The sequence below is a fragment of the Palaemon carinicauda genome, chromosome 36, assembly GCF_036898095.1.
Source record: "Palaemon carinicauda isolate YSFRI2023 chromosome 36, ASM3689809v2, whole genome shotgun sequence".
Lineage (NCBI taxonomy): Eukaryota > Metazoa > Arthropoda > Malacostraca > Decapoda > Palaemonidae > Palaemon > Palaemon carinicauda.
The window spans coordinates 4,530,978-4,543,235 of NC_090760.1; the positions used below are offsets into that span (position 1 = coordinate 4,530,978).

At 36.8% G+C, this 12,258-nt stretch overlaps 1 long non-coding RNA gene across 3 annotated transcripts in view; it reads right to left on the minus strand.

Annotated features, from left to right (window-relative positions):
- Positions 1-282: 282 nt before the first annotated feature.
- Positions 283-12,258, minus strand: part of LOC137628346 (uncharacterized) — a 46,044-nt gene continuing 34,068 nt past the window's right edge. For all 3 annotated transcript variants that reach the window (XR_011041343.1, XR_011041341.1, XR_011041342.1), the window contains exons 4-6: positions 11,655-11,828; positions 5,517-5,671; positions 283-786 (exon numbers count right to left, since the gene is read on the minus strand). This is a non-coding gene — a long non-coding RNA (uncharacterized lncRNA). The remainder of the gene's footprint in view (positions 787-5,516; positions 5,672-11,654; positions 11,829-12,258) is intronic.

Below are 12,258 nucleotides of genomic sequence, written 5' to 3' on the forward strand. Positions count from 1 at the left end.
AGAAATATGTATGAGTTAACCTTCATTAACTCAATGGCGGCCATTGAGTTAATGAAGATTAACTCAGCCATTCATGAATTAAGGGAGACTGAGTCAACCATTCATGAACTAAATAAGGCAGCCAATCATGTTATGTTGAATAAGAAAATACATATTTGTAAATGTAGCAAAATAAAAACATTACAGATAATGAAAATTTCTTTTATTTCCATGTATTTATACAACTTACAGCATTATGCAAAATAATTACAAGACCATTTACAATGCAGGTTTGAAATTTGTTTGTCTTCCCTTTACTACTGCTGCACATCTCCTCTTCCCTCACTTGGTAGTGACTGCTCCTTCTATCTTTTCCCTTCTTAGAAACTTCTACTTCTTCTATCTCGTTACTTGGTATACTGCTTCAGGCTGCTGCATTCCTCCATCCACTCTTTATTCAAAATGGCTCTTTAATCCCCTTCACGCTGCATGACCTCACTAAAGTCATGAATAACATCCTGTCTTTTCACTCCACAAAATAGCTTCATTTCGTCCCCTCCTTCACACTCCGTGACTCCACTTCAAACTGCTTCATTCCATCCTGTCTTTTTACTTCTCAAAATCGCTTCATTTCACCCGTCTACACACTGCTGCTGCTGCTCCTCCTCTTCTTCATACGGCATAAACAATTCATTCTGCATACAGTTGGAAATGTGACAATTGCTGAATGGCTTTCCACTGTGTTACCTGCTACTATATGTACCAATCAACTCATCTTCAACATGACTCATTCCAAGGCACACAGGTCTGCAAACAAAAATTTATCTTGATACTGAGAAGCAACATGACTCATTCCAAGGCACACAGGTCTGCAAACAAAAATATATCTTGATACTGAGAAGCTAAGTTGTCACAAGTATATTTTAATTGCTTGAAAGGAATAAAATGACATAGGAGAGAAAAGGTTGAAGTTGAATTTACTTTACTTTTTAATTAGCAATAGCTAGGTACTTTGAAACATCTCTGAACTTGCAACTTGAGGGCATAATAAATGTAACAATTTCCAAATCATATGTATCAATTTCTCCTACTACTTATAATCACAAGGTATAGTAAAATATGCTCCCCTGAAATTTGACAATGTATTAATAAAATAAGAAATAATAATCAATTCAGCTCACTTAATTCAGTGAATATTTGTTTTTTTACAAGAAAATTTTGCTGATAAAGCTTTCATCAGCTCATTCAAATATAAACATATCAAAATATTAAATCTCAACACTTATTTCCTAACTATACAAACTAGAATCCTTTAAATTGTTACCCCACTTTTGTTTTCTACCAGCAATGAAATAACAATGTGACATAAGGTGAGATAGCCCCGTAGCTTGCTTACTCTCTTCGCTGAAGCTAAGGCAAGGAAAAAGTTAATCTTCAGGGTAAGATACCTGTCCAAGGCTTTACACATGGGTTCATAGGGGACCATTTTCAAGGATCTTCACATCCCAGGAGGTGGGGCAATGAATCCCTGCAGAGGACAAGTCCACTCAAAACTTTTAATGAGAGCAGAAAATTCCCATGAAGGGGAAAGATCAAGCCCTTTCAGTTGGAAAGCCTGGCTCAAGGTCAAGCAGTGCACCTTCATCACAGTGAAAAAGGAATTTCTTGTTTTTCAATAACTATAGTAAAGTCTAAAATCAAGGGAACAGTGCCCTTGATTGGAGAGATATTCTCCCAACTACACCAATCACAGAGGGTTTTTGCACTTGGGTTTGTAGACGGCTGCAGACAACTTTAAGAGGTATCCAGAAAGTTTCGCAGTTGGTCTCAAAAAAGCTCTTTTGGAGATGCTTGATAGTCTCAAGTCATGCAGCAATAGGCAGTGCACTGCTTCGTGGAACTTTGTGTTTGATTGTCTAAATGGGTTTGGCCCTTCTGGAAGTTCTTTTAGAATGTCTACGAGAAGTTCCAGCAGGTCTGGATACCCCTCTGCAGTTGGTCACCTTAGTGCTACTAAATTAGCATTACTCTGACCTCTAGTTCAGACTTTGTTCAGAATCTGAGAAATCAGATGGAACAGTAGAAATGTCTAAGTCCAGCTAGTCCCAAGGGTGGTGCGGCGGGGTCCAGGATTGGAGTGCAATACGCTGAAAGTTTGTTGTTCAGGTGGAATTCATAACATGTTTAGAGATGAACCCGACGAAGTCATAGTCTCAACCACAAAAGGAAGCACAGACCATTCGAAACAATTAGTCGTCACTGATCGACCTAGATGGTATGCAATGAGATTCCTCTTTCCGGGGATAAACCTCGCCAAGGGGGATATCGCATTAATTTGAGCCCACTTGTAGAACTCTACTGCTAGTTGACAGAGCAGTAGAGAGGTTGCACCTCCTTGTTTCGAGATGTAGGTCACTACTGTGGTGTTGTCGCTCATCACCACCACGGAGTAACCACTTTGAAGTGGAATAACACTGGTTGTGCCGCTTTCATCTCCCAAGACATAGATGTGAAAGGCCATGTCCTTTTGTGACCATCGACCTGAGATCATCCACTTTCCTAGGTGAGCATCTCCCCTTGGCGAGAAGCATCAGAGAACAGAAGGTAATTTTAGGTGTTGAAAAGTTTTACAGGGGTCACCACTAACAGGTTCTCTTCTCTCAGCCCCCATTGGGGACTTGTCACAACTCCTAGACAGAGAGAGAAGGGTTGTCGAATGTTTGAGACCGCTGGCTCTTCAGAGATCACTACACCGAGCGAGAGAGATGGGAGACAGTGGAGCTTCTAGCGCAAGAGGGCAGGGAACTATTTCCTTTCTAGAAAGGTCTGCTAGCTTCCTGAATCCCAGAACCCTGTCTGTAGATGGAAACACTAACTTGGACCGAGTCGATGTCCATGCCTATGTACGTGATAGATTGTTAAGCGATAAGGCTGGACTTCTCTAAGTTGAACTGGATCCCCCAAGGATGCCCATGGCATATGACCAGGCTGGGACAAGGGCAAAGATTCAAGACCCCAAAAAGGCTGTTGACAGGCTGAAGTATAGTACTCTGAAAGATCGGTTTGCAAAGGGAGGCCTTTAGGTACCTCCTTGAAGTAGGATGGACATGGACCTGAAAGTAAGCATCCTTTAGGTCTATGGTCAGAACGAAGTCATTAATAACCTCTTCCACAGTTCTGTTTGCCAACATCTTGGACACTTCTAGTAAGAGAAGATCCTTTACTGATCTTATCGAATAATACGGTTGGACTGCCAGAATCAGTTAAGAGGAGGACAGTCTACGAACAGGACGTGGTGCCCTGAATGTAGAAGAACCTTTACCATCCAAGGATAGGTCACTATCAACTACCACCTGCACCAATGGCTTTACAGGCATCCCTCTTCTGGTGCAAACCTGGGAGATACTCTACTGAAAAAGTGGGTCTGGGGGCTTGTCTTCCAGGTTGTTGGAACTCTGTGGGAGTCAGAAGCCACTTCCAAATCACTACGCCTTCTCTACAGCCTCAGCCACATCTTTAGGAGGGAAAATTAATCAAGAACTAATAAGGTCGGAGTTTCTGAGACATAAAACATCTCTGAAGGAAGCAGTTGCCCCAAAGGGAGACAATTTGGTGTAACAAGAATATTAAAGCTTTGGCCCCTGACCACGAAAGGTCTTTAAACTTCCAGGGTGGATTTGTCCCATGGGTGCTCTGTCACTGAAAAGGATGAAACCACTACAGACAATTGGTCAAGTCAGAAACACTCTGGAATGGCCATCATAGAAGCTATCTCTATATTGTTCATTTCTGGCCCCAAAAACACTGAGCAAAGTTTAGGTTACTTACCAGACGGTACCAGGTTAGTAACATTAGCATCAATAGAAACTGGGCTCGAGAACGTGCCAGTGTACATAAAATCTCAGCCGAGAAAGGGCTATGTTAGGACTTTGAGTGAGATTGAGGGAAGATACAATTATTGCACATCGCCTATTAGCGGTTTGCACTTGTGAAGACTTAGACATCCAAACTCATGATTTTAACAGAGTGATAATTCCGAACCAGACATCAGGACGTCGAGGGTGGCTAAATCAGAGCGGAGTCATTATTAGTAATAACATTATGGTCAACTGGTGGTTCTAACTTTTGGATAATTGGTTGTTCAGTTTTCATTGTTACATTACAATTCTTCACTTTTTCTCTAACATCCTTCCTTTTACTTGCAACATTTAGTAAATGTAAAATGGAGGGAAGAGGAGGCAGAGACAAACTGGGAGTAGTCCAGCTCACTCTTGTCATAAGGGTGACTACCTTTAGCAACTGGCGAGGGAAAACCTAAGTTCCTTGCCTGTTGCCTGAACTTGACCAGTGTCAGATGATTTCTTGGCAGCAGGTCATTTGGCGCCCTTTCTCCTATGACTGTTATTAAGTGTCCTGTCATCTGCATCAGATAGGCTTTTACTCTTGGGAAAGGAGGAAAAGACTCCAGCACCCTTTTTCATCCTTGAACCTGAAAAGAATCTTCTGAAAAAGAAGAATCCTTCGAGATCATGCGCAATCTCATTACTAAATGAACATAATTATGATTGCCCATAACTTAATTATGGATGCCTTCCTGTGCCAAGGGCTCTGGACATGGAGGAGGAGAGTGGGGGATAACTTTTGACGCAGAAACTAGCTTGCAATTTTTATTATGGCTGGAAGACGAAGAGGAAGGAGGACAATCTCTTGGCTCGTTTCTTACGTCAAGAACAATATCTTGACCACTTCCTACAATACTCACACGGAGATTCCACGGAACATCTTTTGCCATGGAAAGAGTGCCAAACAGGATGAGGATCAACATTAACCTGGCTAATGAAGGCTGCACAGAGGAGTTTGTCATGGCCAGGATGATAACGCACGATGCTAGATGTACTATCCATGATAACTTTCTCACAAATAGAAGCACAACTAATGACAGACATAATAGAAAAAACACAAAGCACTACAAGGGTATCAAGAGTGGATATATCAGTTATGATCATAGAAGAGAGGAGCGACTGCATCCTCTTGGGACGAGAACAAAGAGATAAGTGACGTTAGCCATTCAAGCACCACAGTGCTGGCGTGCAGTAGGATTGTCTAAAAACCGACTATGATGCGATCTAACACTTTTCTATTGTCTAGTTGTAGAATACGAAATTAGCAGTAACCTTTCAAATGACTTGGTGATTTCTATCTGCGTAGGAACAAATTTCCAATTTTATTCATCTACTGGTTCATATTTAATATCTTAATGAGTTATCACTATATTTAGTTGCTAGATTAGAGTAACTTACTTCAATTATCCAAATTTTATATACTGCGAGATATGTAATTTTTCCTAATTTCTAAAAATAATTATGTGCTATATCTTAAAAATATTATTTTAATTTGTTGTGTTTGATATTCCATAGGAAATTATACTGTTCAATCTCTCACCCTATATCCATTTATAAAACCTATATTTTATAGTTGGCACTTTGAAAGTAAACTCAAAGATTTCCTGAAATACATTACACCAATAAATTTTTTACCTTTAAAATCTGTAGGTTTAATTACTTTTAGTAGTTGAAGTGATCTTCATATCTAATCAATCTTAGCGGCAAGTACAACACAGTACAGTAATCCAAAATATGGCTCATAGTTCTTGCATTTAATGGTTCTTAGCTACTTCCATCAGTACATGTACCTGTAAAAAGTATTGGATGTCAATATGCAATTACCATGCTCACAACAAACTCATTACATGAAGAAATTTAATGGGGTTGAACTATAACCCAAGAGCATAAACATACAACCACATGCATTTAAAGGATACAATAGTATTTTTAATATCAAAACATTGGTGCAGTTGCCCTATTTTACCATCATAAATGAATCGTGTAATATTTCATATTTCCTCCTCATTCAATTCACTTGTGTACATAAAATAAAAACATTCATTGACAATAATCCTTTAGCTATAAAGGCTACAGGTACTTCTTCTCACCTACACACTGTATTTGAATTGTTAGTTTTACTTAAAAATGCATTATAATAAAGAATCTCCCCAGCCTTCAACAGTAATTTTCTCGTTTCAATTCCTGGAAATTTGTAAAGTGTAGCTGTAATAAAATACTACATTCAAATACTTTTTTATAAAACCACCTTATACAAATTTGCTGAAAACCTACCATTCCTTGAATTAACGAAACCTTTATTAATTGACAACCATGCAATTTCTTTAGTGTTCTTTTGTAACCTGTAATTCAGTATAAACGAAGTCATGTATTAAAACCTTGGAATTTTCAGCAGCAAACCCTGTTAGATATTTGCATCATTATTAGCAGCAAACAGCCAAACAAATTGACATTTAAATAACTAGATTTTCAACTAAATCATGAAACTGCTACAGATACTACGGTTCAGGTCTAAATGCAAGACAACAGTTTATCATCATTACTAGCTAAGCTACAACCCTCGTTGCAAAAGCAGGAAGCTATAAGCGCTTCAAACAAGGAAAAATAGCCCCGTGAGAAAAGGTTAATAAGGAAATATATACATTACGAGAAGTAATGTACAATAAAAATAACATTTTAAGAACAGTAATAACATTTAAATAGAAGTTCCATAAACAAACTATAAAAAGAGACTTATGTCAACCAGTTCAATAGGAAAACATTCACTACAAGTCTAAACTTATGAAGTTCCACCGATTCAAGTACAGTACCTGATTAGGAAGCTCATTCCATAACTTGGTCACAGCTGCAATAAAACTTCTAGAATACTGTGTAGTATTGAGCTCTCATGATAAGAGAAGGCATGACTATTAAAATCAACTGCATACCTAGTATTATGAACAGGATGGTACTGTCCAGGAAGATCTGAATGTAAAGGATGGCCCGAATTATGGAAAATCTTATGCAACATACAAACCAAACTAATAGAACGACTGTGTAAAAAGATTAATATCTAGATCAGGAATAAAAAATTTGAGACTAACTTCCTGTCCAACAAATTAAGATGGGAATAATTTCTGAAGACCCTACAGGAGAACAAGGCAGATTGAAAGAATTAAAGCACTTCTTCAGAATTGATTGATCACCGAAAGTCTTAAAAGACTTTCTTAAGTCAAATTTTGTTAAAACATTACCAATGCTGAGATCTGGATGATGAGACGCCACTGTCCTATACAGGACAACAAGGGGATAAGTTGAGATCTGGATGATGAGACGCCACTGTCCTATACAGGACAACAAGGAGATAAGTTTTTATAGTGTTCAACTTCATGCCCCATGCACGAATTTTTAGCTAGATATCTATTAAGGGATTCAGCAACCCCACAACTACATTCAAGCAATGGAATTGATGCAAAGAGTAGCATCATCTGCATATGCAACAAGCTTGTTTTCTAGGCAAAACGACATCGTGTATATAGTATTTAATGTTGTGTTTAAAGAAAGAAAAGTAAAGGGCCGAGAACACTATCATGAGAAACACCGAATATGACATTGGTGCCAATCAACAATAACTATTTGCAATCTACTAGTAAAAAATTCAGTAATGATGCTAGGTAAAGACCCACCAACTCCCAACTGTTCGAGTCTGAAAACAAGGGACTCATTGACAACTGTCAAAGGCAGCACTAATACCAAGGTCAATTATACAAACCTCCAGACAACAATCAAGGCATTTCTGTGCAACACTGGAGATTGTAAGGGGGACATTGCATACTCCAAGGCCTTTAAGAAAGCCAAAGTGCAATCTAGGGAACAGGTGATTACCTTCAGCAAACCTATTTAAATGTTTTGCCATATGACGTTCAAAATTTTTACATAATATGGGAGTTATGGAAACAGGGCGGTTATCAGCTGGACTTGAGCTGCCACAAATACATTTACATTATGGAATAACATTACCATTCTCCAACAAGTGCTTTAAGAAACTCTTCTTGCTAACTTGCAGAAAATAACAGAACTCAGGAGCTAAGAAATACTAAAAATTTCATTCCATTTATATTTTTCCTAGCAATATAAACCTTAATCATTTAATTGGGTTACTTCTGGTAAAATCTCTCTGGTGTACGAGCCCTTTACACCAGGATACAATTGCTATAGTAATAGCTATAGATTAAAGTGAGTTATTTGTGAACAGAGCAGCCAGCTCGTAGGAGGCAGGGCCTTCTGCATCAATCCAAAGAGCTTTACTAAGGTGAAGTGATATTAATATCAAGTGAATTGTAATATTAATCTAGGCAATATTTCCTATGTCAACAAACACGAGGCATTCTTAATTGCGTTAGGGAGATTTTGAGGAGGGCTTCAAGTTCAATCAAATTTGCCATTTGCCTTTATTATTATTACTAGCTAAGCTACAACCCTAGTTGGAAAAGCAAAATGCTATAAGCCCAGGCTCCAACAGGGAAAAGTAGCCCAGTGAGGAAAGGAACCAAGGAAAAATAAAATATATTAAGAACACCACCAAAATAAATTTCCTATATAAACTATAAAAACTTCAACAAAAGAGGAAGAGAAATAAGACAGAATAGTGTGCCTGAGTGTACCCTCAAGCAAGAGAACTCTAACCCAAGACAGTGGAAGACCATGGTACAGAGGCAATGGTACTACCCAAGACTAGAGAACAATGGTTTGATTTTGGGGTGTCCTCCTAAAAGAGCTGCTTACCATAGCTAGAGTCTCTTCTACCCTTACCAAGAGGAAAGTAGTCACTGAACAATTACAGTACAGTAGTTAACCCCTTGGATGAAGAGGAATTGCAGAGTACAGTCAGCCCGCACTTTACGCGGTTCGTGTTTCCTATCTTAAATTTTTCAAGCCATTTACTGTACTTTTCAAATATACCTATATTTTCTACATCTACCATTCCATCACAATTTTAAATAGAATCTACTTCACTTAAATGGTAGAATCCTTTGTGTAAATAAAAGCAAATCTGTTTTATATATATTTTCGATGGTAATGCTTTTCTTGACACAACTTTCAAATACTTATCAGCAATTTGTATACAGTGAACCCTCGCTACTTCGCGGTTCGACCATCGCGGATTCACCACTTCGCGGATTTTTTCCATAACCCATATATATACAGTAACATATATACATAAATATGTATGCATGTATTTATGTATATATGTATGTATGTATATATGTATGTATGTATATATGTATGTATGTATATATGTATGTATGTATATGTGTATACATACATACATATATATATATATATATATATATATATATATATATATATATATATATATATATGTATATACACACACACACACACACACATATATATATATATATATATATATATATATATATATATATATATATATATATATATATATATATATATATATATATATATATATATCTAAAGTAGGAAGATGTGATGTAGTTCTAAGGGAATAGTATGGGAAATATGTCTGGGTAATAAGCAAAGCTCTACCTCCAGTTTGTTCCTTCATTATGATCAGAGATAAATGTAAACAAAACATTGGTTGCCCTTTTTTAACATGTTTTTTAGAGTGTTTAGGAAATGCATGATATAAAATTGCCTTAAATATTTGTGCCTGTTTTAGTTTAGGGTACTGTAGTACATGCATTAAGTGTTCTGTACATCAAAGGGTAGTTTGTTAACAGTACTACGTACAAGGGAAGGTTTTAAAAGTCTGAATATACATGTTGAATAAATAGGTAAATATGGTGTCACTACTTCGCGGATTTTCACCTATCGCGGCCGCGTCTGGAACCTATCTACCGCGATAAACGAGGGTTCACTGTACCTTCCTTTTTCCATGAACAAACAACCACCACAATTTTTCCCAGCCTGAAACAATCTAAATTCTAAACCTTGAAAATGTGAGAACAGCAACTATAATATAAAAAAATTCTGTTTTAGGAACTTTACAAACCCTGATGAATGAAAATTATTTCAAAATTACCTAAAAATTCTTACTGGAAATACACATTTCTTTTTCAATTTAGACAAGGCAAGCATTTATTAGTCATAAAAATTCGGTGCTAAAGTTTTAATATAGAAACCATTTTTTCCTCAAATTTGTATGGTCCAGTAAAATAAGAAAAAGAAAAAATAACTATGGCAGTACCACCAAACTATTCCTTTCCATTTCCTTCATCTCTAAATTCAATAGCCTATAACCTCTGCTCCACTCAATCTCCATAAAAACAGGATTTTAATAAAATTTATATCATGTTCACCAGATGTTCATATAGCCGCTTCTTTAAAACGTTGGTGGTACTGTATTTGACACTTGCCAGTAAAGTTTAACAATATTTCTATTTTCTCTCTTCATTAATACATTTTCTTAACAACGGAATAGAACTTTTTAGCAGTAATTGGTAAGAACCCCGAACGGCTTAAATAGTATTAATTTCTGTGAACTTTCTCTGATGTTCATATGGCTACCTCCCACACCATCAAATTAGCCTAGATTACTCTAACAAAACTATTGAAAATACGTATTGAAATATAGGATTCAAAATAGTTTACTCAAGAAATTTGAAATATTGTACTTTGGATGGTCTTTTACTTTTGATCTAGCTGATAATTCCAATCTATTCTAAATGGAATATTAAATAACCCCATATTCGTAGGCAAGATTAATAAACTAAAGTCTATACAGTATTACTAAAAACCCCGTTCCATGCTGCCACTTTTGGGCCTAGAGTCGAGCAGTCTTCATAAGCAACCCATGGTTCTTTAACCTTTTCGCTACAATGCCATTTGACGTCAACACTCGCTCTGTGAAACCCATGATGATGTCCCATATACGTCATTTAGAATTATAAACCACATGGAATCTATAACAAATTGTTGTACAAATGAGAACAGAACATAGTTGAACATCACACTGTTCACACTCTGGGAAATTCCACTAAAAAACCTCCTCCCCTCCATGCTATTAACACCACCACCTTTTTTTTTCAGGCCAACCATTATGAGATTCTAGCCTTCATTCCCAATTAAGCAAGAGCTATTTTAGTCTTTTTAGGTTACCATGCAGAATCATATCACACATTAGCCAATGGTGACATTCCCTACCCTAAACACCCCCGATCACCAGCTTGAGGAACGTAGGGATCCTCACCTGTCGCCCCACCACCAAACGAAATAGGTGCAATTCTATTCCTTATTCATGATTATATAAGGTCTATTTTAGAATATTTTTATGTTGGCATATGTGTTCAGATCACACAGAAAGTAGTGTCATTCAACCATAGTTGATTCTCCGTCTCTCACCCGTCACCAAATGTACCACTGAAGTTTCTGAGCATAAAAGAATATACAGTCTGCACACAACCGTAAGGTCTTGAATATTGGCCTGCAGACCACAAATACCTTAATACAGTATAAGATACTGGAAAAGTCTAGGACATACTTATCCCAGATTTTGCTCAATGCCTCCACACAGGATAAGAATTTAAGGACTAAACCATTTTATACATACCACTTGTAAACAGTGGGTGTTTCAGTGGCTCAATAGGAGAGTATAAATTAAGTTTTAATTTCTTATTTTATTTGGAGCTCTTCAATTTAGCATTTGCAATTATGGCTTGTTCTATTCAGAGGTAAAATTCATGGAAATCATTTCAAGAGTTTTCACAGCATTTTTTTTTACAAAGCAATACGAGCTTAATTCAGGCTTACCTTGACCTTGATCAACATTCCGTACTCTAAGCTAGAGTTAAAAATTTCCAGTTGTTTCCATTATGACTTGCTGTCATTTTTGATTGACTTCTGCTGTATCAAACTTAGCCTTGCAGTATTGTATTTGTCTTTAGGCACACAACCAATCATTGATGATTTTCTGTTTAACGAACCCTGAAAAAAAAAAAGGCACTGACATTACAAAATCAAAATGGGTTAAACAATGCAACTAAGGGTCTAAAATTAAAGCCACACATACAGACACCTAATAAAAATAAATTCCAAGATATTTAATTTACTCAAACCAAAAGATCATTCTAACAAAAATCAATTAAGAAACCCACCAAACACAAAGACTATGACAAAACATATCTGTAACAGCATAAAAGGCAACACTGCTATCCAGTAAAATTCTCAGACCAATCTAATGCTATAGTTTGATAGCAGCAGCAATTAAAAAATCTAATACTAAGCAGAACCAAATGCTGATTATTAATACTACCAGCGTTCACCAGGTTTATAGTATTATATAATCAAGGTAATAATAAAGATGGCTATCTACTATTATTCTTATTATACAACTGTAATACTGTCAACAACTAGT